The sequence below is a fragment of the Mercenaria mercenaria genome, chromosome 11 (assembly GCF_021730395.1).
Source record: "Mercenaria mercenaria strain notata chromosome 11, MADL_Memer_1, whole genome shotgun sequence".
NCBI lineage: Eukaryota > Metazoa > Mollusca > Bivalvia > Venerida > Veneridae > Mercenaria > Mercenaria mercenaria.
In genome coordinates this window covers 61668212-61692522 of record NC_069371.1, presented here as the reverse complement: position 1 = coordinate 61692522, position 24311 = coordinate 61668212, and the positions used below count along the sequence as shown (strand labels likewise).

The following is a 24311-nucleotide window of genomic DNA, read 5'->3' as shown; positions in this document are numbered from 1 at the left end:
CAGCAAAATATAACTATAACAACAAGAAGTTCCTGATAAACTTTATTGAACTGGGAATAAAATGCCATGAAAAGAAGCAATCCCATGACCATAAATCCATTTTTCTTTGATTCTGATTAATCCTTATACAAAACAATTATGACAACCTCATCCCCTGACATGTATGGAACTTTTTCATGACTTTTAAGTATATATAATATTGGATCTTGTAGTCTGTTTTAATGCTGTTTCCTAAGGGATTTAAGATATTTTTCTGTCAGTTTTTTTCTGTAACTGGATCTGAGTACAAGGTTCTTAATTTAAAGATCTGGAAGCCATTGTCAAATAGCTTGCAATGTCGGAATCATTTGCCTCCGTTTTTTAACCTGCTGGTGGTGGCAGTTAGGTAACATAAAATATATAATGACTAGCATCACCACGATTACCCCTGTATTAAAATTTGGACGTAAAGCAAGGATCTACTCCCTCTTGCCTTACTCTTGGTATCATGCAATTGATGCACAGTCACATTGAGGAAAGCAAAGACCTATAAAGAATTCATGATCTGCACATTTTCTTCAAAAGTACAGAGACAAAAATGCATAAATTGATTTTTAAGCCATGCGGTTTAATTATTTGCATAAGAAAATGTAACATATTGTGTGGGCCAAACTGTTGAGAAGTAATGAATCACTGTACGAATGTACATTAAAGAAAACGAAGGCGTAGAAAATGATGATTAGGTTTTCAGATCATTAACTTAGATCATCATTTTACTGAGACAACAATAAAACCTGGATTAGAAAAAGAATGACAACTTGTTATGCATTACAACAAGACTAAATAATTAAGTTTAATTGTTCAAAGTTACACAGTCTAAAATCAAGTGTCATAATGTCTGGACCAAGTACAACATGCCTGTATAAAGCTTCTTAATGTAGTGGACTTGCAAAACCAGCATCCTGGTTGTTACCTGGTTGTTACGCAAAACAATTTTCTTTGACAGTTGAAGGATGTCAAAATAATGAAATTTAAAATTAAGTTGAAAAAGTCTGAGCTAACTTCCTAAAACTGCCTTTTTTATCCACTAAGACTTGCAGAAGATCTATTTACCTAGGGATCAAACTTGGAAAAGACCTGCATAGGCAAAGAACAGGCAAGAAATTTAGGGACACTGCAGGCCAGGTGAACTGACCATTGCATACAAATGAATAACAACATTAAAACATTATTATGTTTCCATTTCAGAACAAAAGAAATGATTAAAATTGATCTTGTTACGGAAACAGTCCAGTTAATTTCTTGGCCTCATTCTGAATTTAATGGGACTTCAGAAAAAAAAAAATTAATTGCATTAGAGACAATTTACGAAAATGTAATGCAGAGACACAACTTCATTAATCTTATCTTAATGCTTTACTCTATTATTAATTGTGACATTCCCTCCCCTTTCTCAGGTCTTAATTAGACATTGCCACAGCACTTGCTAATCAGGTCTGTGTCAGCCATGTTTATTATATCTGACATCATTTCTGATAACCTACCTTGGGAAAGAGACTTTTCTATCTTAAAACTGTCCCAGTGCACTAATAAACAATATTTCATTTCCATGGGAACAAAACTATTATGTTTATAAAACAATTTTGGGGAAAAAACTAAATTCAATTTGGGCACAATGACTGAAATAGAGAAGGCTCAGAGAAACTGTCTGACTGTACTGAGAGTTTAATGAAACTACTTGCTAGTAATAAGACTTGATTTAACTGAGGACCCAGAGAAGGATCTTGACTGCACTGAGAGATCATAGAAGGTATTTGACTGCACTGCCACTTGTTCGCACAAAGGGTTTAGCACAGCTTCTTGAATGCACTTGCAATATGCGGTCTAAGAGAAAATACTTGATAGAACTGGAAGCTCAGAGAAGTTACTTGTTGTGATGACGGCAGGGCGGAAATAAGCTACCTGTTCTTTATTGCACTGAGGATCCTGAGAATGTATTCTTGATTGCATGAAGAGCTCATAGAAGGTACTTAATTACAGTCAGGTCCTACAGAATCTGATTTAAACAATTTCTATGCAAAGTTCCTTGATTGATCTGAGGTCAAAGAGAAGCTAGTTAGTTGTAATGAAGGCTCAGAGAAGCTACTTGATTGAACTGAGGGCTCAGAGAAGCTATTTGATTGCACTGAGGCCAAAAAGATGCTACTTGATTGCACTGAGGCCAAAGAGAAGCTACCTGATTGCACTGAGGGCTAAGAGAAGCTACTTGTTTGCATTGAGTTCTCAGAGAAGCTACTTGATTGCACTGAGAGCTCAGAGAAGCTAGATTGCACTGAGGGCTCAGAGAAGTTACTTAATTAATCTGAGGTCAAATAGAAGCTACTTGAATGCACTGAGAGCTCAGAGAAGCTACTTGATTGCACTGAATGTTCAGAGAAACGATTTGATTCCACCGAGGCCAAAGAGAAGCTATTTAGTTGTAATAAGGGCAAAGAGAAGCTACCTGATTGTACTGAGGGCTTAGAGAAACTACTTGATTGCACTGAGGACTTAGAGAAGCTTCTTGATTGCACTGAGAGTCTAGAAAAGCTATCAAATTGTACTATGATCACTGGGAAGCTGTCTCGTTGCTCTGAGGTCTCAGACAAGCTACTTGCTTGCATAACAATCAGCACTTGCAGAAGCAATTTGACTGCAAAGAGAATCCAGAGAAGCAACCAGATAGCACCAGTGTCACTGGGAAGCTACGTCATGGCACCAAGTGACCAGGAAAGCTGCCTCAATACTACAATAATGGTTCATAGAAGGTAAGTGCTTGACTGCACTGAGGGTCCAGTGAAGCTACTTGATTACACAGAGCAAATTATCTGATTTAACTGATGGTAACCTAAAATTGTACTTGAATGAATTGAGGCCCTAGAAACTACTGAGGGCTCAAAGAAGCCACTCGTCTGCACCGAGGACCCAGAGAATTTACTTGATTGTACAGGGGGACTAAAGAAGCTCCGCAGCCAGTGGATACCTTTAGCCTTCTTTGACAAAATATCATTGACTTGGCTGTTAGCTGCACATTTGAAAAAGTTAAAATTCTAGTAAAACACTGTCTGGAAACTTAGAAAACAAGGGAAGCAATAATTATGGATATATTGCTTATGATGATGTGTATTATTGGAAAAAACTTCTATGATTAATCATGGTTGCGTCCCTTCCTGTCTCCATCATACAAAATCTCATGAGAGTCTAGCTTTGGGTACCAGATGACTGACAGGTTCTCCAGATGTTGTTGGGCTGGGTACCAGAGGAATGACGATGTCTTGGAACTTTCATCATAAAAAAAAGCTCGTACTTTTGGCAGAACTTCTAACTATTTCAAAACCTTTATCCAACAAGATTACAACTTATGCTAAAAAATCAACAGTAAAATAACAACTGGTGATGATACGAGCCGCGCCATGAGAAAACCAACATAATGGCTTTGCGACCAGCATGGATCCAGACCAGCCTGCGCATCCCCGCAGTCTGGTCAGGATCCATGCTGTTCGCTAATGGTTTCTCTAATTGCTATAGGCTTTGAAAGCGAACAGCATGGATCAGACCAGACTGCGTGGATGTGCAGGCTGGTCTGGATCCATGCTGGTCGCAAACCCACTATGCTGGTTTTCTCATGGCACGGCTCATATTATAACGTTATTAAATACAGAAAACATCTGAAATAAATATAATAAAAACAACTTCCTACCTGGTTAGGGTATACGAAATAGTAATCCAGTGTTGTTGTTTTAAAGAGTGGCGTATAAGATACTGTATGTTCCCGTATCAACACTTAATCCTGGTTCGTCAGGAAGGATGTAATGATCTTACAAGTATTTACGGATTTAGTCACTTAAACAGTTTTATCTTTCTTCACTAACTGTATTCCCTTTATTTCCGTAATTTTTCAATAGCTGAAATGATGTTGTATCGCATAAAATTGATATTTACTATAGGGAATGCATATTATTTGAAGTAAACTATGTAGATATACACGCTTGAGTCATATTATATATAAAGTCGGAGCCTTTTGATGCTGTTGCCAAATATTATAGGTGTATATCTTTATACGAACTGACAATTAATAAATGTTACGAATGAGAAAGTACATTTAGTGACGTATACTGTAAAATTCTAGTAAAATAAATCTGTCATTACTACAATAAACACCTGGCGATGTTAAAAGTTTCAAAATACAACAAAAATGTCCAAAAACACAATAAAAAATGTCGGTACTCAAAAATAGATAAAATAAAATTATGCGTTTATAAATAGGTCAGCTATCCCACAGTGGAAAATGTTGTTTTACACCACTGCTAAGTGACACATTCTGACATCTGTAAATGACACTTTTACCTGTGTTAATGAAATAAAATCTACCTGGGAAGAAAACGGATTGAATCCCAACATCAAAATAAAACTGAGAGTAAAAACAACAGTTTCTACTAAATACTCCCTAAATTAAAAAAAAGTAAGATTCCAATCTATAAAATATTTAACCAGCTGAACATACATAAACTCCCTGCAAAAACTGACAACAAAGTTAACGCCCCCTTATTTCTCCCAAATAATCACATGTAACTTGACTAACCAAGTGATAAAGGTAACAACAACCTCCAATTTATCAAAACTGTATTATCTCTCCACCATACAGCATAGTGTTTACAATGTTTTCGCTGTTATCAGCTAACAATTCAGGTTAGCTAATCAGCGCCAATTCTGCCAAGATATCAAAGTATTATAGTGATAATACCTATATACTATTAATGTTGACTTTTATCATATATTAGAGAATTTTTTCCATCTAATTAGAGGATAGGAAAGCAAGGTGACCCAGTTTTTGCAAATTAATGGCCACTTGTATAAAGCAACCGCTTGCCATAAGCAGACAGTTAGCTAACTTCCTAAAATTGACTTATTGTTATGATTTCAACTTGTCTTAAACCGCCCCCTGCCTTAAGCAGATGTAATTTTTCATTCCTTTGCCTGGCTATAATTGTACTTGACTATTTTTGTCTCAGAAATTTGTTTTGTTCCTTACCCCACCCACCCACCTAACCATTACCAGAAGCTAATGTCACTTTCCATTGCATTTTCTGTTAACTGCAATACTATTTATTGTCTCCCTTTTCCTAATTTTTGTATTTTAAAAATATGCATTACACTTCCCAACTATAACAAAACTTCAATGTTATATTACAAAATCCTCTAGTATTTATATTTAATGTAGCAAAACCATTATTTTCCATTAATTCTTCAGTAAAACTGATTTTGTTCCCTTGTTTTTTTGTTTTTTTGTTTTTTTTGTTTCATTTTTGTTGTTGTTTAAAAAATCCCCACTTTGCACAGTTCATTAATATAAAGTGTTTGCCTAGAAATTTCACTCCACCTGTTTTATACATAATCTTTGAATGTAAATTATCTCATTTCTTTCCAATTTCTATCCCACTTAAAACAAGACTTGTGAAAGATTGGTTTAGACAGGCTTAATTTTAAAGAAATAAATAAATCATTAATTAATTGTGTACAAGATTCAAGAGACTCAGTTACCTCCCCTTAAAACACGACTTACACAACTTGTGGAATATTGGTTTAGACAGGCTTCATTTTAAAGATTTTTTTTCATAAATATTTAATTAATTGTGTACAAGATTCAAGAGACAAAACCCAAAAGTATGGCATTCAGTTACCTCCCCTTAAAAGACGACTTTTTGGGAGATTGGTTTAGACAGGCGCAATTTCAAAGAAATAAATTAACCATTAATTAGTGGTACACAAAATCCAACAGTATGGTACTTAATTAAGCTCCCAGTAAAACATGAAAAACAATACAAAAAAAACAACAAAACATTTCCCACCATAATAATTATGTAAAAGTTCAAATATTCTAAATTCTGTAAAAATTAAACTCAGATTACAAATATTTTTACTCAAACTTAATGTGTACTTTTATATATATCTTAGATGATTCTTAGTACCAGGCCATGCAAGGGCAGGAAGAATAATGATTTTCCAGTACTATATAACAGATAGAAGTCATTTTCTGGGAAGGTAAATAGCCCATTTTTAAGGACAAATTACCTAAACACCAGTCCTAGAGAAAATGGAAAGATCAGCTGGCAAAAGTCAAGCACATAATGGACTTCCATTCCTGTCCATCTACAACACCACAGCTGCGGCCATTACAGAAAAGAAGTTCATAAATTAATTTGCAAGTAGTTGCCAAAAGCTTATTGCTTATGTTAAAGCAGTTAACACACTGATGTAAGTCTGTGTATTACATAAAGCAATCAAACAGTCCATAAATTTTCATTGCTTACAATTTTTCTACCAAATATTTCAAATGAACTAATCAAGTAGTTTATTACATGTACTAAATTGACCTTCATCTAAGTGTGTGCAGTTAAACATGCAGTCTGGCTACTGGTACAAAGCTCCTCCACCCTCCCCCACCCCCACGTCCAAAAATAAAAATACAGACAATAGTAGTGTATTCATTTCTTTTAAAATACAAAAACAAATTAAAGTTGTTTTTACCAAATTAAAACTATATATGAGAAATAAAAAAACACATTTTTACACACAAAAATTAACAATAACAACCTATTTTTTTTATAAGAGAAACAACATTTATTTTTCTTTGGCAAAAAAAGAGTAGTAGATCTATATTTAAATTTGAATGCCAATACATTATTTTGATAACTGCTGATTGAGTGGCTGACATATCCCAGCTCTCACATCAGCATATTAATATCATCTGCAAGACACTAAATAATATGTCCATGCCAAGAAAACAATAATCAAGAAAAAATATCAGCTGAGCTCCCAAGTCTTGTCTGTAACTCCCCAAAACTAATGGGAAATTTCTGGCACGGCATCACCAAACGAAGTATTCCGTTACATGCCTGACTGTTACTTTCTTGACATATTATCAGTTCAGAATTCAAGTGATACAAAAAATGAAGCATAATATAAGGAAAATAAACAAACCTTTCTCAGCATTATGTATATAATTTATAAAATCATAATATGGCTAGTAATATGTAAGGTAGGTGTATGGTAAACTTGAGAGAAGCTATTTTCTAGAGAAACAGGGATATCTGTAACCACAATTCAAGACTTACACTGTCAGATTGGCAAGAAAATAGTTATGGCCTTAAAGGGTATAATCATAGTTATTAATTATCCTGGGTGAAAACAAAGAGAGGTAAATAATCATTTGGCAAAACAAACGGTAACTGATCCCTGTAACAAATGAGCCGTGCCATGAGAAAACCAACATAATGTCTGTGACCAGCATGGATCCAGACCAGCCTGCGCATCTGCACAGTCTGGTCAGGATCCATGCTGTTCGCTAAGTTTCTTTAATTGCAAGACTTTGAAGCAAACAGCATGGATCCTGACTGTCTGGATCCATGCTGTTCGCAAACCCACTATGTTGGTTTTCTCATGGCACAGCTCAAATTCAGGTCACACCTCCCTTTGTATTGAGGTACCTAACCTAAACCTCACTCCCACACCCGGAATTACAACAAGCAAATGGATACAGATGGCTCCTGCAATACAACAAAGGTAGATATATAAGCCTGTGTACATGGTGTTACAATTATTTTTTAATAGGTAAAGGTCAATGATCCAAAAACCATAAATATTAATAGTGTCATAAAACTGGTGTCGTTGACCATAATTACACCCGGTGACCTTCACAGTGATACACCCTGTTATTTTACCCTAAATGGGCAGACAGTATTAGCTTTATTACCTTATAAAAAGATTAAACGGGTAACATTAGCAACGAATAATTTTACTCAACAGTCAATACAAAAATGCTCTATAATTTGAAAGTTAAAAGCAAAAAAAAAAAGGTCTAAGTGCATACGAATAAAGAATTAGATAAACTTCTTTCACTTACAACTAAATACTGATGCATAACATGTATATTTGAAACTCATTATCTCGAATTCCACCCTTTGAAATAACCAAAATTCGACTAAAACAGTTTTTTGAGCATTTTTGGTACCAGACTTGAAAATCTCTTCGAGATAGCCAGAAATATGAGATAAGCGAGTTCGAGATATCGAGTTTAATCCGTACATTACCGGTCTACATATTGGGACCACTGACTCGTGCAATGAAATCACTAATAATTCACAGGTATAAAATTTCACGATTTCGCAAAAAAATCCGTTATATTGTCAATATCGTTGGGATAGGAATTTGTAGATTTTCCATTTATCTAAATGAAAAAACGAGAACTTTACTTGTTCTCTTGGATTTCACTTCCTAAATTGACGTAACCATGAAATCCAAGAAAAAATCTATGAATAAATTTACGACTTCACAGTATTGTATCTTTCAGATGGTAAAAAATTAAAAGCAGATCACTAACGCCATGACATAATATTTATAACTAAAAGGCCAATACTGGTAATTCCCAGGAAAGATGGCTTTGCGTGTATTGGTGCTTCACACCATGCAAGTTAAAAAACCAGATTGTCCATTTGTAGAACTAGGCTAACTTGGCAGGACAGCCCTGTATCTAAAACGATTCCTCTCTCTCTGTTCTGTCGGCTCAGAAATTGTCTCACTCTGTCCCTCTGGTCAGATCGCTCTGCGTCTGTACTAGCAGAGGATTAAGTTGGTGCCCTCAGTGGCTGCCTTTGCGCTACGTATAAGCACCTTTGAACGTGATTATCATAAAAAGGGCGCTATATAAATTTGGTATTATATATATAATGTATAACCATCAAATTATAGTAGAATTAGAAATATGACTTACCTAAATTGCCCAGACAGGAAAAGAACAGCACATGAAAATAGAAAATAAAATCACTTATAAATAGAATAGAGATATCTAAAATTTAACATCAAAAATCTTGAAAGTTGTTTCAACATTATACTGTGCTAAAATTTCAATCGAAAGAATGACAAAATGCATGATTCTCAAGCTTTTATTTCTCTTCAACCTTTACACTTTCAAAGGGAGATAATTATCTGAAGCAGTTATTAACACATAACTGTACATAATGAGTGGGAGTTTACTCTTACAAAACTTTAAATCCAGAGTTATCTTCACAAAACAGGATTGTCAAAAAATTATCTCCCTTTAACAGAAATTTACTCTAGTCAACATCTGCAATGAGATCATCTATGTGCAAATTGAAGATTCTGAATAACTTTTATTGACCATCATGGTTCCTGTACAATGAGTCATATAGGTTTATAAGGTTTCTGCCACATCAGCTGTTGCATTTTATTCTATCATCATAGAAGGTGGAGAAATGTGTTACAATAATATGCAACATGTTTGATAATACAATTACACTGAAAATGAATAGTTTTGTATATGCATCAAATGTCTATGCTATTAAGACTAATCAATGTTTCAAGGGCAGAATTTTCACCTTAGGCATCTGTCAGACTAACTAGCTTACTTTTTTTTTATTGATTTAACTGACTTTCTGAAATAAACACGGCTGAAGATGACACCGTTTTCAAATAATATTTCTGACATGGACAATTTCATGCAGTCATATTATCAATAACTATTCAACCTCTGTGCCGGGAGTTCAACGCATTCAATAACAATCCCTGAATTGGAAGTTCAAGGTCTTCAATAACAAACCCAACACTGGAAGTTCAAGGCATTCAAAAACAAACCCAACACTGGAAGTTCAAGGTCTTCAATAACAGACCCAACACTGGAAGTTCAAGGCATTCAAAAACAACCCCTATAATGGGAGTTTGTGGCATTGGATATCAACCCACATTGAAAGTTAAATGCATTTTAAAGCAAACCCCTGAAATGAAAATTCAAGGACTTTCAATTTGGAAGATCAATGCATTCTTATCGAGAGTCAAAGGTTTTCAGTAACAAGTCATCCAATGTATTGGGATTCCAAGGCATTCAGTTAAACAACTCATGCACTGGTGTACAAGGCATTAGTTAAACAACCCCTGCATTGGGTGTTCAAGGCATTCAGTTAAACAACCCCTGCACTGGGTGTTCAAGGCATTTAATAACAACTCCTGTACTGGGTGTTCAAAGCATTCAATAGTAACCCCTGTACTGGGTGTTCAAGGCAATCAATAACAACCCCTGCACTGGGTGTTCAAGGCATTTAATAACAACTCCTGTACTGGGTGTTCAAAGCATTCAATAGTAACCCCTGTACTGGGTGTTCAAGGCAATCAATAACAACCCCTGTACTGGGTGTTCAAGGCATTCAATAATAACCCCTGTATTGGGTGTTCAAGGCATTCCATAACAACCCATGCACTGAGTGTTCAAGGCATTCAATAACAACCCCTGCACTGGGTGTTCAAGGCATTCAATAAAAACCCCTGCACTAGGTGTTCAAGGCATTCAATAACAACCCCTGCACTATGTGTTTAAGGCATTCAATAACAACCCCTGCACAAGGTGTTCAAGGCATTCAATTAAATCCATGCAGCGGGTGTTCAAGGCATTCAATAATAACTCCTGTACTGGGTGTTCAAGGCATTCAATAACAACCCCTGCACTGGGTGTTCAAGGCATTCAATAACAACCCCTGTACTCAGGGTGTTCAAAGCATTCAATAACAACCCCTGCACTAGGTGTTTAAGGCATTCAATAACAACCCCTGTAATGGGTGTTCAAGACATTCAATAACAACCCCAGTACTAGGAGTTCATGGCATTCAACTAGTGTTGGGAATCAGTGAAAATTCTACACTCTGATTTATCAGATCAAAATATGATTAATCATGAGGAAAATTCGAATAACAATTCTGGCCAAAATCAGAAAAAAATTAAACATTTCAATTTAGGGCAACATTATAATTTCAGTATTTCTGGTCATTTTCAACACAATGCCCAGAAGCTATCAAATGTCACAATTATGTCTATAAATTAGAAATCACTTTACATGCACATTAAAAATTCTAAGAATGACAATGGTACAATATTAAGTTTAGTTTTGGTGGCATTATTAAGGACTTCACAATTCAAGAACAACAACTTTCATGGACAATCAAGTCATGGACCATTTAATCATGCATTGTCAATGCCATAATTAACTGGCACATCCTTATTAAAACACCATGTATTGGCAGTTTAAAAAAAAAACAGAAAAAAAGAAAAAAAAACCCAACAGCATCATAGTCAACAACGCATCCAATTATACACCAGCAAAACCATATTCAATTTTATCTAAACCATTGTCATAAATTCTTTTACATTTCTGAATCACTTAACAAAGAGGAAGTATCATATCAAGAGATATCATGCAATTTCTTGAAATAATATACACATGATTAAACAAAAGGAAGTACCAACACAGTTTACTTTTATTTCATTAATCTACACTGACAGTCTAGTCTTGTTTCTATCACACAACTGCAGTCCTAGGCATGGAACTGCACAGATTGTGTTAATGTCATACAATGGCATCTAAAGACTTTGTTTGGGCTACATATCTGCAGTCCTACACTTTGTTTGGACTACACAACTGCAGTCCTTAAACTGTGTTTAAATGCTCCACAACAGCAGTCCTAGACTGTGTTTGAATGCTTACAACTGCAGTCCTAGACTGTGTCTGGATGCTTACAACTGCAGTCCTAGACTGTGTCTGGATGCTTCACAACTGCAGTCTTAGACTGTGTTTAAATGTTTTACAATTGCAGTCCTAGACTGTGTTTGGATGCTCCACAACTGCAGTCCTAGACTGTGTTTGAATGCTCCACAACTGCAGTCCTAGACTGTGTCTGGATGCTTCACAACTGCAGTCTTAGACTGTGTTTAAATGTTTTACAATTGCAGTCCTAGACTGTGTTTGGATGCTCCACAACTGCAGTCCTAGACTGTGTTTGAATGCTCCACAACTGCAGTCCTAGACTGTGTTTGGATGCTCGCAACTGCAGATTGTATATAGATGCTTTACAACTGCAGTCCTAGACTGTGTTTGGATGCTCGCAACTGCAGATTGTATATAGATGCTTTACAAATGCATTCAGACAGTGTTTGGATGCTTCACCAATGCAGTCCTAGACTGTGTCTGGATGCTCGCAACTGCAGATTGTATTTGGATGCTTTACAAATGCAGTCATAGACAGTGTTTGGATGCTTTACAAATGCAGTCATAGACTGTGTTTGGATGCTTTACAAATGCAGTCATAGACTGTGTTTGGATGCTTTACAAATGCAGTCATAGACTTGTTTGGATTCTTTACAAATGCAGTCAAGAACTGTGTTTTGGATGCTTTACAATGCAGTCATAGACTTGTTCTGATGCTCGCAACTGCAGATTGTATTTGGATGCTTTACAATGCAGTCATAGACTGTATTTGGATGCTTACAAATGCAGTCATAGACTGTGTTTGGATGCTTTACAAATGCAGTCATAGACTGTGTTTGGATGCTTTACAAATGCAGTCATAGACTGTGTTTGGATGCTCCACAACTGCAGTCCTAGACTGTGTTTGAATGCTCCACAACTGCAGTCCTAGACTGTGTCTGGATGCTTCACAACTGCAGTCTTAGACTGTGTTTAAATGTTTTACAATTGCAGTCCTAGACTGTGTTTGGATGCTCCACAACTGCAGTCCTAGACTGTGTTTGAATGCTCCACAACTGCAGTCCTAGACTGTGTTTGGATGCTCGCAACTGCAGATTGTATATAGATGCTTTACAAATGCATTCAGACAGTGTTTGGATGCTTCACCAATGCAGTCCTAGACTGTGTCTGGATGCTCGCAACTGCAGATTGTATTTGGATGCTTTACAAATGCAGTCATAGCAGTGTTTGATGCTTTACAAATGCAGTCACTTTAGCACATGTGTTTTGGATGCTTTACAAATGCAGTCATAGACAGTGTTTGGATGCTTACAAATGCAGTCCTAGACTGTTTGGATGCTCGCACTGCAGATGTATTGATGCTTACAATGCATCAACAGGTTTGGATGCTACCATGCAGTCTAGACTGTGTTTGGATGCTCGCAACTGCAGATTGTATATAGATGACTTTACAAATGCAGTCAAGACAGTGTTTGGATGCTTTCACCAAATGCAGTCCTAGACTGTGTCCTGGATGCTCGCTCAACTGCAGATTGTATTGGATGCTTTACAAATGCATCTAGACAGTGTTTGGATGCTTACAATGCAGTCTAATAGCAACCAGTGTTTGGATGCTTACAAATGCAGTCATAGACAGTGTTTGGATGCTTTACAAATGCAGTCTAGACTGTGTTTGGATGCTCCAACTGCAGATCTGTATGATGTACAATGCATTCACAGTTTTGGATGCTCCTCACAGACTTCTAGTAAATGCAGTCTAGACGATGGGATTGGATGCTACAACTTGCAGTCCTAGACTGTGTTTGGATTCTCCACAACTGCAGTCCTAGACTGTGTCTGGATGCTCCACAACAGCAGTCCTAGACTGTGTTCTGATGCTCAACAACTGCAGTCCTAGACTGTGTTTGGATGCTTCACAACTGCAGAACTTAAGACTTTGTTTGCAGTCTTCACAAGCACAGTTCTGGACTGTGTCTGGGCTTATACAACTGTTTTTTAACTGTATTTGGGCTTCACAACAGCAACTGTTAGACATAACTGCAGTCATTTGTCTCTGTCTGGATGCTAGACTGGTACTGTTCTGGATTGTGCTTGGATACTAGCCCATTACACAACTTCAGTCCTAACTTTCTTTGGATGTTAAATTACAAGCTAAATACCATCACCACAACTTAAAGCAGACATTTTATCACTGACAAAATTTATGATTAACAGAAAAATGCAAGGTATGAAACACTATACAACAATCTCCAATCATAATATTAATTTTATCTAGTCTACCATAAAATATTGTTTACAATTCATCTTCAAGATTGTTTACATTAGATTGAAACAAAATTCCACTGAAGTCAAAACCGGACAATATATGGTATCACTATATCAAATTTCTTAAAGATAAACATACCATGTATGTATAGAATATTTTGACAATTTCCTTTCCATTCAATGCACTTGTAACCAATATATTTATCAAAATAACAGGGACATGATTATAGCCTGGATAGATTATCATAAAATTTGGTCATGAATAATCACCAGAGTTAATTTATTACTAGAAGCTCAGAAGAACAAAATAAAACTCTCCCATACTATCTAAATTCATCATCAAACTGAATTAGTCAGACTTACTTTAATTTCTAGAACTTCAATTACCCCACCCACCATTCTACAGTCTCCGTTCATTTTCAGTCACATCAACACTGGGGGGCCTCAGTGGCCGAATGGTTAATGTTGCTGACTTCAAATAACTTGCCCCTCATCGATTGTGGGTTCGAGTCTCACTCGGGACGTTGAACTCTACATGTGAGGAAGCCAATTCCAGCTGGCTTATGGAAGATTGGTGGTTCTACCTAGATGACCACTCATGATGAAACCATGTATGGAGGGGCACCTGGGGTCTTAAATTCCTCCATCATCAAAGCAGGAAAGAGCCATAATTATGTCCTATAATTGTGCCGGTGCGACTTTGAACCCCCCCCCCCCCCAAAAAAAACCCCAAAAGATCACCGGGTTATATGGCTATTTTCCAGTCTTAATGGTGGAAGAAGAAACCATTGGAACATTATTAGGGTACTGTGGGGAACGGTTTGGACCTGGGTTAAACCCTAACCTTCTAATAGTAAGCTGTACATTTGTCTTCATGTAAGGAATTACATGAAGACCCAAGCAGAGAGGAAAGTGAATCAAAGTCAAAGACTTAAACCACTATAATGCCAAGGAGGCCCCTGGTGTGACCAACATATCAAATAGCACAGTCAAACAACTTATACCTATAACATCTTTGTACAACTGTGATAATCTTTGGCTATAGTAACTTCAGTGTAGTTATGCTACTGAAAGAAAATTTGCCAATTAAAAAAATAACCCCATTCTATTTATTTACTAGTCCATGTGCAGATCACCATCTTTAAATAATGCGGAAATGTAACTCTTTTAAAGTATGATCACTTATACATATTATAATAAAAAGACTTTAATCAAGTCATGACAAAAGGGAGAGAACTGAAACTTGCCACATGTATCAACAGCAAGAATTATAAAAGAAGTCAGTCGCTAAAATCACAAAACCGTTTCTTATATTATTACAGATTTAACCAATTCAACTTTAAACAAAATTCATTCAATCATTTACAGTTGAACTAAACCTTTTACAAATGAATAAATTAACTGAAAGGTAAACATCAATTTAAATGATTAACCTGTAATTTTAATGTCATTTTAACCAAAACAAGCTACTGATTAAAACATACTACATCAATCAAACTAGGTGACAATTAAAATCTAATTATTTTGAAAAAAAAATTAAAAGTTAAGAAGACATAATTTCTATAAATATCATTTTACTTCAGGAGCCTAAATTTGACACTTAATGCATTAAATTTCAGCTTAAGGCATTTTTTTTTCATATTTAGCTGTCTGATTATAGACAGAATGGTATGTTGCATATTAAATTTACAAGGCTGCTTTAAACGAAGCTCTTTTACTAGGTATGGGTTTAACAAAGGCTTGTAAACAGTCATTACTATTTTTTACTACAAAAGCAACTATTGCTTGAGCACCAACGACTGAAGTCCTGGCTCACTTGAAGAATTTTCATGTGGTGCCAATGCTATTTTTCTAATATTTTCTATATTTGGATCTCTCAAAACCTTGCATAATTTGAGTATTTTGATCATGCTTGTGATCTCAAGTGATCAATGTTTGACTGTACAATAAGTATAAGCACTATTTGACAATACGAGATATGTACTCAAAGTTTTAGTATGGACTTTAAAACAACAATTTTTAGTACTGAGTTTAAAAACAGTCATTTTTTAATATTGACTTCATTTTTTTAGTATTGACTTAAAACAGTCACTTAACAACAATAGGCAAAAGTTGACATTTTGTAACGCTGAGATTTGCTGCTACAACAGCTTAAGACTGGAAAAGATTGGAGCCGCGCCATAAGAAAACCAACATAGTGGGTTTGCGACCAGCATGGATCCAGACCAGCCTGCGCATCCGCGCAGTCTGGTCAGGATCCATGCTGTTCGCTAACAGTTTTCCCAATTCCAATAGGCTGTAAAAGTGAACAGCATGGATCCTGACCAGACTGCGTCGATGCGCAGGCTGGTCTGGATCCATGCTGGTCGCAAACCCGCTATGTTGGTTTTCCCATGGCACGGCTCAAATTTGAATAACTGGCACAAGTATATTCTCTTTTATAGTGAAACATATCTAATATGTCGATGTATGATTGAGATCAAAGGAAACTACACTGATTACTGAGAGGACACTGTCAATTTTCACAATTTTATTTAAGTCAGGGGCCACAACTCTATAGATACTGGTCTGGTATGAGTATTTGTAAGTTTTAAGACAACAATGCTTTAGTTATTAAGTGGAAAACTGACTGGTTATCAAACTTGACCAAGAATTTTGTGTATATTTGTTTTTTTACAAGAAAAAATGCTTTAGCTATTTAGCGGGCACCTACTTCATAAACCTGCCAGTCAAACCACCGGCACGTAACAGGCAAAAAAGATAATCAACAGGCACAAAAAATGGTTCAACGAATCAAAAATTGATGTGAAGAAAATAATTTGGTATTATCAAAACTGCCCAATCTTTTGAATTGCTAACGTCAATAAAAACGAAAGCAAAATTTAATCGATATAAAAATGAGAATGCAAAGTGTTTAGGAATATTAACTGCCTATTTAAAACTCTTTCTGATTCCTTCTTTATCCCATAATGCAATATCATATTACCATTTCCATTTATAGTCAATAATAGAAGAAAGGAATATTGAAAACTAAGTTGATGATTAATATTTAGAAAATATTAAAGCAAATGTGTGGATGATTCCATACTCCTTTCAGGAATTTACAGGACGCCTGGAAGCAATTCAGAAAATATGACTGCATTCCCTAAACAAGATGCCCAAGGGCAACATGTTGAGCCCGCCAGCTGTCATAAGGAATGGGATTGCACAGGACACTCTAAGTCCACACAAAAATCCTTACCAGTAAAGATAGGTCATAATACACCTCAAAATTGGATGTAACATGCATGTTGTACTACAGAAAAGTGGTCTTGATTTTTCCCTACAACCAGTAATAAAAACTTTGACCTCTAAATGTGACCTTGACCTTAGACCTAGGGACCTGGTTCTTGCACATGACACTACGCCTAAAATGGTGAACATTCATGCCAAGTTACATCAAAATCCCACCATGCATTAAGAAGAAATGCTCCGGACGAACTTCAATTTGACCTTTGACCTCCGACTGTGACCTTTACCTTTGAGACAGGAACATGGGGTTTGCACATGACATTCCTTCTCACCGAGTTTAACATTCATGCCAAATATAAACAAGATTGGTCCATGCATGTTAAAGTTATGGTCCAGACAAAATCGAACAGACGCACGCACATACATCAAACGCCAAAAGTGACAACTAAGTCATGCTCACACCAAGCGGGCTCGACAAAAATGTTGTTCACTGTGTTCTCCATGTTGTTCCTAGGCAAGATGAATGTTTTCCAAGACAATCCACAGGCAATGTGAATGTTCTCAAATACAATCCCCAGGCAAAGTGAATGTTATTAAAGATAATCCCAAGGCAAGGTGAATGATCTCCATGATGATCTCAAGGCAAGTTGTTCTCCATGACTTCCACAGACAAGCTGAATGATCTCCATGAAAATACCAAGGCAAGGTGAATGTTCTCCGCGGCAATCACCATGCAAGGTGAAGATTTCCCATGATAATCCCTAGGCAAGTTGAATGTTCTCCATGACTAACACCATGCCTGGTGAATGTTCTCCATGACAACTCCAAGGCAAGGCAAAATGTTCTCCAAAGCAATCCACAGGCAAGGCAAATGTTCTCCATAGCAATCCACGATCAATGCAAATGTTCTCCATGACAATCCCCACGCATGGTGAATGTCCTCCATGAAAAATCCCCAGGCAATGTGAATGTTCTCCATGACAACTCACATGCAAGGTGAATGTTCTCCATGACAATCCTGAGATAAGGCAATGTTCTCTAAGAATTTTTCCAGGGGGGCAAGGTGAATGGTTTTCATGACAATCCTGAGACAAGGCAATGATCTCTAAGAATTTTTCATGGGTGGCAAGGTGAATGGTCTCCATGACAATTCACACCCAAGGTGAATGTTCTTCATAACAATCCACAGGCAAGGCAAATGTTCTCCATGACAATCCCCACGCATGATGAACATCCTCCATGAAAATGCCCAGGCATGGTGAACGTCCTCCATGGCAATCCCCACGCATGATGAATGTCCTCCATGAAAAATCCCCAGGCAAGGTGAATGTTCTCCATGAAAATGCCCAGGCATGGTGAATGTCCTCCATGACAATCCCCACGCATGATGAATGTCCTCCATGAAAATCCCCAGGCAAGGTGAATGTTCTCCATGAAAATGCCCAGGCATGGTGAACGTCCTCCATGACAATCCCCACGCATGATGAATGTCCTCCATGAAAATCCCCAGGCAAGTTGAATGTTCTCCATGAAAATGCCCAGGCATGGTGAACATTCTCCATGACAATCCCCACGCATGATGAATGTTCTCCATGAAAATGCCCAGGCAAGGTGAATGTTCTCCATGACAATTCCCAGGCAAGGTGAATGTTCTCCATGACAATTCACATGCAAGGTGAATGTTTTTCATAACAATCCTGAGACAAGCGGATGTTCTCCAAGACATTCTCCTGGGAGGCAAGGTAAATGTTCTCCTTAACAATCCTGAGACAAGGGAATGTTCTTTAAGACATTTTCCTGGGGGGGAGGGGGAAGGTGAATGGTCTCTATGACAATTCACATGCAAGGTGAATGTTTTCCAAAACAAACCTGTGACAAGCAAATGTTCTCTATGACATTCTCCTGGGAGGCAATGTGAATGGTCTCCATGGCAATCCTGGGACAAGGTGAATTGTATTCCTTCCTGTGCAAAGTAAACTTTACCAGTGACCATAGGTTAGACTTAAAGCAATGGCAACAACCAATGGTTTCAATGGTCTCTATGACAATTCACATGCAAGGTGAATGTTTTCCAAAACAAACCTGAGACAAGCGAATGTTCTCTATGACATTCTCCTGGGAGGCAATGTGAATGGTCTCCATGGCAATCCTGGGTCAAGGTGTGAATGTATTCCTTCCTGTGCAAAGTAAACTTTACCAGTGACCATAGATTAGACTTAAAGCAATGGCAACAACCAATGGTTCAGCATTCACAACTGGCAACATTGCCATGTCAACGTCTGCAGTCAGTGATACCATGGTAATCAAGCAATTAATTTATCAGTCAAACATGTAGGGGAAATTGTGACTTTGCAACAATAACAATCAAGGCTTTGCAAGATAACTGTGTGTATATTTAATACCATGGTGTTATTATACATGTATTAGAAACAAATATTTTGCTGGTACTTTATCAAAATATTTGCAAATTTAAGACATATTTTTTTTTTAACAATGCAAAAACTCTCAAGGTGCCAATTTATAACTGACATAATATATAACCAAACAAGAGGGCCATGAAGGCCCTGTATCGCTCACCTGACCTATTGACCTAAAGATCATCAAGATTAATATTCTGACCAAGTTTCATTAAGATATGGTCATAAATGCGGCTTCTAAAGTGTTAACTAGCTATTCCTTTGATTTGACCCTGTGACCTTGTTTTTGACCCCACATGACCCAGATTCGAACTTGACCTAAAGATCATCAAGTTTAATATCCTGACTAAGTTTCATGAAAACACAGTCATAAATGTGGCCTCTAGAGTGTTAACAAGCTTTTCCTTTGATATGACCTAGTAACCTAGTTTCTGAACCCACCTGGCCCAGATTTAAACTTGACCTAAAGATCATCAAGATTAACATTCTGACCAAGTTTCATTAAGATACGGTCATAAATGTGGCCTCTAAAGTGTTTACTAGCTTTTCCTTTGATTTGACCTGGTGACCTAGTTTTTTACCCGACATAACCCAGATTCAAACTTGTCCTAAAGATCATAAAGTTTAACATTTTGACTAAGTTTCATGAAGATACAGTCATAAATATGGCCTCTAGAGTGTTAACAAGCTTTTCCTTTGATTTGACCTGGTGACCTAGTTTTTGACCCAACCTAACCCAGATTTGAACTTGACCTAAAGATCATCAAGATTAACATTTCCACCAAGTTTCATTAAGATATGGTCATAAATGTGGCCTCTACAGTGTAAACTAGCTTTTCCTTTGATTTGACAGGGTGACCTAGTCTTTGATCCAACATGACCTAGATTCAAACTGGACCTTAAGATCATCAATATTAACATTCTGACCAAGTTTCATGAAGATAAAGTCATAAATGCGACCTCTAGAGTGTTAACAAGCTTTTCCTTTGATTTGACCTGGTGACCTAGTTTTTGACCTCAGATGACCTAATATCAAACTTGTCCAAAATTTTATTAAGGGTAACATTCTGACCAAGTTTCATTAAGATTGGGCCAAAACTGTGACATCTAGAGTGTTCACAAGCTTTTCTTTTGATTTGACCTGGTGACCTAGTTTCTGATCCCAGATGACCCAATATTGAACTCGTCCAAGATTTTATTGAGGGTAACATTCTGACCAAGTTTCATTAAGATTGGACCAAACATGTGACCTCTAGAGTGTTAACAAGCTTTTCCTTTGATTTGACCTGGTGACCTAGTTTTTGAGCCTAGATGACCCAATATCGAACTCGTCCAAGATTTTATTGAGGGCAACATTCTGACCAAGTTTCATTAAGATTGGGCCAAAATTGTGACCTCTAGAGTGTTAACAAGCTTTTCCTTTGATTTGACCTGGTGACCTAGTTTTTGACCCCAGATGACCCGATATCGAACTAGTCCAAGATTTTATTGAGGGTAACATTCTGACCAAGTTTCATTAAGATTGGGCCAAAAATGTGATCTCTAGAGTGTTAACAGTAAAATTTTTGACGACGGACGGACGACGACGGACACAGGGCAATCACTAAAGCTCACCTTTGAGCACTTCGTGCTCAGGTGAGCTAAAAAAAACCAAAAAAAACTGCATTAAACGAACACTTTATTTAGTAAATTAATATAAAAAAAAAAATAATAACTAACTCCCAATATAATTATATGTTCATGTCTGTTTACATGGTTTTACACCATTATACAATTTATTTTTAGCAAAACTGTCAAATATTTGGCTTCAAAGATACGCCCCCTTTCATATGTTTTACAGCAAAAAAACTCCACACTGTTACGATTATGCAGCATTTCACATCAATCTGTGACCTATAACCCAAAATTACGCCTGAACTCCCTTTTTTACTTGGAAACAATCAAATTCTGATATTCTAAAGCTGTTGCAAGAAAGAATTAAGGATTTATTCGTAGATTTAGTGCACAGATGGCGATTTTCGTTCATAAAATTGTAAAGAACATTTTCTAGTTTCTCGCATGGTTGCCCCGTATAAGGTAGTTTATCAAGCTTGTATTTAATGACAAAATAGCATACTTGAAAAATGCACCCCGTTGTCATACGATAAACATATTTTCTTATGAAAACGATGCGATGGGCCTGTTTTCACCATTCCCATTTTAATTCAAACGACTTGTTTATTACGTCTTGTCAACTTGAAGCTTTATAAGTAATATGACCACAAAATAGCATTTAAAAACCTACGCAAAATATTTCGCATATAAAAAACTGTTCTTGCATTATTGTAGATGCAAATTTTTAAACTGTATTGGTTAACTAACTGAAAAATATAAATTAGCCGCACCATGAGAAAACCAACATAGTGCATGTGAGACCAGCATGGATACAGACCAGCCGACGCATCCGCGCAGTCTGGTCAGGATCCATGCTGATTGCTTTCAAAGCCTATTGCAATTAGAGAAACCATTAGCAAACAGCATGGATCCTGACCAGACTGCGTGGAAGTTATATTTTTATGTAAGTCCATCTATCGAACTGATTCTCAGTATATGGTGGTCCTTTAATGTGCCCTTTATGAAAATATAACATAATATTAAAAATATTCAATGACCTTGACATTGTCTTACAGAACTGATGGCTTCTAAGTTTTGACTATAATAAAAACTTACCATTTAATGTGAAGGTTGTCTGCTTTAAATTCTTTTATTTGATAAAAAGACTTACACAGCCAAAAACAATTCTAAAACAACAAATGTGTCCATAAGATACATGTGTCTTTTCATACAACTTCTTGTAGGGTGTAGTGCATTACTGTCAAACAACTGCTGTACCTACATAGTCATGTAAACATTTCCATTGTCATTGCATCCGGTCATGGTGGCTGCCTTTGAAAGATACAGCACCAAAATATTAACAAAGTACCGGTAACCTAGCATTACTCGGCTCTTACTGACTGAACCAAAGGACAAATCGCCATAGTACTGTTTACTATAAAGTCATTAAGATAGGTTACACATGCAATCAAACATTTTAATAATATAAACTACTCTTTCTATAGAGTTTTCTTACTCAATGTCAAATTATTCTTTTCATTTTATGGAATTTCAGTGTTCCATACAGTTTTTATCCAGTCAAATGCAGTAACTCTCTTGAGAATAAACCAGGCATCAAAACAGAAGGTGCACAACTTTGTGTGCTGACTTGTATACCCCTATATTGTTTTGCTGTATTTCAAGATCTTCATAACAAAAACCCTTCTCCGACTGTAGGGTGGCACATAGGCCCACCACCATCCCTCCCCTCTGCTATATCCTGATCATCACCCCAACCCCCAGCCCCTTCCCCACCCTACCTGGCACTGTTACAACACCAAAGTATCCAGCTACATTGAAAATGCATAGTGATTATGCATAATTCTTGCATCGCATGGTCCTGTCAAACCGTCAACAAAACTTGCAACTGCGTTCAGAATGCAGAATAATTATGCTAAATCCTAAACACATTCAACATACACAATAATTACCCTCCTAATGTATACCATACTTCTTACAGCATTAATGATGCATAGTAATCATACTTACAACCATACACAATTACAATGGTCATTAGGTCTAAACACATTTATACATGCTGATATCTTAGTTAACACAGTGAGATATGACAAGTCATTTACCATCAGAAACAAAAAAAATGTGTCCCTATACTATCGAAAACAAGAGGGCCATGAAGGCCCTGTATCGCTCACCTGACCTATTGACCTAAAGATCATCAAGATCAACATTCTGACCAAGTTTCATTAAGATATGGTCATAAATGTAGCCTCTAAAGTGTTAACTAGCTTTTCCTTTGATTTGACCCGGTGACCTAGTTTTTGCCCCCACATGACCCAGATTCGAACTTGACCTAAAGATCATCAAGATTAACATTCTGATTAAGTTTCATGAAGATACAGTCATAAATCTGGCCTCTAGAGTCTTAACAAGCTTTTCCTTTGATTTGACCTAGTGACCTAGTTTTTTAACACACCTGACCCAGATTTAAACTTGACCTATAGATCATCAAGATTAACATTCTGACCAAGTTTCATTAAGATATGGTCATAAATGTGGCCTCTAAAGTGTTAACTAACTATTCCTTTTATTTGACCCCCGTGACCTAGTTTTGACCCGACATGACCCAGATTCGAACTTGACCTAAAGACCATCAAGTTTAACATTCTGACTAAGTTTCATGAAGATATAGTCAAAAATGTGGCCTCTAGAGTGTTAACAAGCTTTTCCTTGATATGACCTCGTGACCTAGTTTTTGACTCCATCTGACCCAGATTTAAACTTGACCTAAAGATTATCAAGATTAACATTCTGACCAAGTTTCATTAAGATATGGTCATAAACGTGGCCTCTACAGTGTTAATTAGCTTTTCCTTTGATTTGACCCGGACCTAGTTTTTGACCCGACATGACCCAGATTCAAAATTGCCTCAAAGCATCAATTAAACCATTCTGACTAAGTAGCATGAAGATTAGTCATAAATGTGGCAGTAATTGTTTATAAGTCCATTTTCGCTTGATATCGTATGTGACCTATTTGTGCCCCTTATGCAGATTTAACTTAAGCTTTTAAAATTCAATGATTGACATTTCTTACAAAGATGGTCATAAGTTGCCTCTATTAAAAACTACTTTTCATGTGAAGTTGGCTTTAAATTTTTATCTACATAAGATTCACTGACCTAAAATCATTCTAAATTAAACAATTGTCCATAAGATACATGTAGTTTTCAGTCATTTGT

At 36.7% G+C, this 24311-nt stretch overlaps 1 protein-coding gene across 13 annotated transcripts in view; it reads right to left on the bottom strand.

Moving 5' to 3' along the window:
• The window catches only part of LOC123531388 (RNA-binding motif, single-stranded-interacting protein 3-like), a 202307-nt gene that overhangs the window by 96848 nt on the left and 81148 nt on the right, over positions 1-24311 (bottom strand). The window contains exon 1 of one of the 13 annotated variants that reach the window (XM_045312293.2): positions 3719-3970. The exons of the other annotated variants lie outside the window; for them this stretch is intronic. The gene's annotated coding sequence lies outside the window, so the exon portion shown is untranslated. Of the gene's footprint in view, positions 1-3718; positions 3971-24311 lie in introns of those variants that run through there. 13 annotated transcript variants of the gene reach the window in all.